Consider the following 2,902-nt stretch of genomic DNA (forward strand, 5'->3'; position numbering starts at 1 on the left):
ATAAAATGTGTTGGATTAATTCCAGTTTGAGATTGCTGATGTAGAGATGATTTTGGAATTGTGATAGATTTTTACGTATCCAGTCATCTCCTTTCCTTTCTCTTTCTTTTTCACCAACAGTGTATAGAAAGATGGCCAGTAAGATTTATAGCTGCAGTCTGTGGTTAATAAACAAAATAGCTAAGTTAATCATATGATCCCCAAACTATGTCATATGATATTGCTGCAAAAATCTACCCCCAGATAATAAAGTTAGACATAGTGAAGAATGAAATCCACTGTTATGCAGTATCCTTTACCCAAGAAATATAGATTTGGGGGATGTTTCTTTTCAGATACAAAACCATACTCTGATGTTCGGGAGGTTTGGTTGTGTATTTCAAAATGCCCTGAATCATAATCTACAGGCTTCTTAAAAGCAATTTCAATTTTCTCAGCCTAAATAAGGTGAGGATTTGTAAAAAAATAATTAAGAAAAACCAAACCTCTACTCCCTTCTTTAGGCTGTCAGTTTTCCTGATAACCAAAAAATCATATCACACAAAGTATCAGGACATAAGATATGTGTCTTCATAAAAGGAAAATTCTTACCTAGTCCCAGAGTTCTCACAGTGCCGTGCTTGTTAGCACATGCCTTGGCTATAATGGGTAAAGAACGTGTCAAAGAAAGCTGACAAATCCATTCTTCCTATTATAAGAACATGTCTCCTCTTGAATTTGAAGGTAGTTTTTAAAATTAACCCCCCGTGTCACTGTGCCTTGCTTCAGTGGTGGATGTAACAATTAGTGGCAGTTGAATTAGAATTATTTTCTTTTAACGCATCAAAGTACTGCCCAACCCAATGAGTTAATGGGTTATTGTAATGGCATATTACAGCATCCTGATTTCTGAATACTTATATACTTAAGAACAGAGTGACAGGACACTTTAAGTCATCAACCAGGAAAAATTTCTTCATTCATGCCTTGAAAGTGGGAATAAATGTGCAAATCTATAAAACTGTGCTTCCCTTACCGTCTATCTTGTCACATGAAAATCGACATGGGAGTCAAGTCAAATGTGCTTCAGCAGGTTAGAAAGAAATAACGTATATTTTTCCTCATAAGTCACACAGAGTAACTATCACTTCCTGTTGTGCCAATTTGTCTTGGGCTAGTGTTTTTGAAGGTCAAACTTTGAAGGTCCTATGAATGAAAAGGCAGTACTATACAGAATAAAACAAACACATAATGAACAACTTGTGTATGAAGTAAGATACTGTAGAAAAAACTGTAGATCACATCTTTTTTTTAAACTTTCAAAAGAGTATAATGTTCTCTTGAATATTGTTAGAAATAATTGAAAGAACAGTTGTAAAAATTATGTGTAAAATATTTTTTCTAATAAAAAATAGCTCTTATGTTATTTTTAAGACTTTCATTCTATTTGTTGTTGCTTGATCTCAAGTTATCCTGTAACTCCATTGTGTTCAGGTATATATGTCCGGAAGGAGAGAGGGGAGTTGTACAGGAGGGATAAGGGAGACCGATGGGAATAAGAGGAAGAGGTGAATAAAACTTGAACTATTTGAAGAATGAATTTTGGTCAGTGTCAAAAGGCAAATGTGATTCACTGTATAAGCTACTCATTCATCACCCTGTCTACATGTTTGCTTTCTCTCCTAACACTGTTATATTCTCTTTAGTACACCCCTATCGCCATGGTAATTTACTCACCCTGTACAGATCCTTACTCTTTTTCAAGGAAATGGCCTGCTATTCTCATTTCTAAGCTTAGATTTAATTTTTTAAAGAAGATATTGGCATATTTAAAGGGGAGGGCAGATAATTCTAAATTATGCTTTTGCTTTTATAAGATCACCTTTTGAAATTCATCAAGGTGCCCTACATTGAAGGCCCAAAATATTGTAATTCTCCCTGTCCCCGCCGTTGGGACTCGCCAGCAAGTCAGATTGTCTAGGAAAATCTCATTACCATAGGACTCACTGTCCAAGCAACTATTAGCAGAGAAAAAACAGAGAGAAAAGCAACACAGGTGACTATCTGCAAATTGACACAGATTAACTGTTCTTTCTCCAGAATCCTGGTGGAATACAGAAGAACTATAGAAAATCATTTTCAGACACAACATTGAGAATAGAGCTGAAAGATGATATGCAGTCATTCATGAATTGCAAGAAGGGCAACACAAACTGGAAGAACCATAAGTGAAATGAATTTGGCTCAAAATGATATTTCTAGGAACAGTTTTAAAGTTTCAACACGTTGCTGCAGCTTACAATTTATTTAATTGGAAAAGCTATTAAACCATTTTATTGCAATGGGCAAAATTCTATGAGATTGTGAAGCCACATACAAAACAACAGGTTTATCTTTTCTCCTTGTATTCAGTTGGGAACACTAATTGAATTCATTCGCAAAGCACTGGATTTTATTATAGATGCAATTGGTTGCTTTCCAGGAATCAATTCCCATTTTAAATGTAGGACTAAAGTGTCTGGGCTTCAGCCAGATGTTTCTGAGAGGAGGGTGATTAAAATGGTTGCTAATCTCATGGTGAATATTTTTCTCACCATTCTCACATTCTACCTTGAGAGTCAAAACAAACCTCATGTCTGGATTACAGACTTCTGGGAAGGTCATTTAAATTCATCTTAGTCTAAAATAAATAGTTGCATGAAAAGAATTTGGAGAGAACTTAAATTTGATGTGAAATATATATAATATTGAGACTAATAAAGTGACATTTATCTATGAAAAGATAAATATATATACTCTAGAATTATGACCATTTCAATTAAATTTTTAAACATTTTAAACGTGCTCACTAAGAATCGTTTTGGAATTTTTCTTGCAGTTAAACTTATTGCTCATCTTTACTTCCAATGACATTTCAAAGTAT

The sequence above is a fragment of the Pteropus vampyrus genome, unplaced genomic scaffold (genome assembly GCF_000151845.1).
Source record: "Pteropus vampyrus isolate Shadow unplaced genomic scaffold, Pvam_2.0 Scaffold17, whole genome shotgun sequence".
NCBI lineage: Eukaryota > Metazoa > Chordata > Mammalia > Chiroptera > Pteropodidae > Pteropus > Pteropus vampyrus.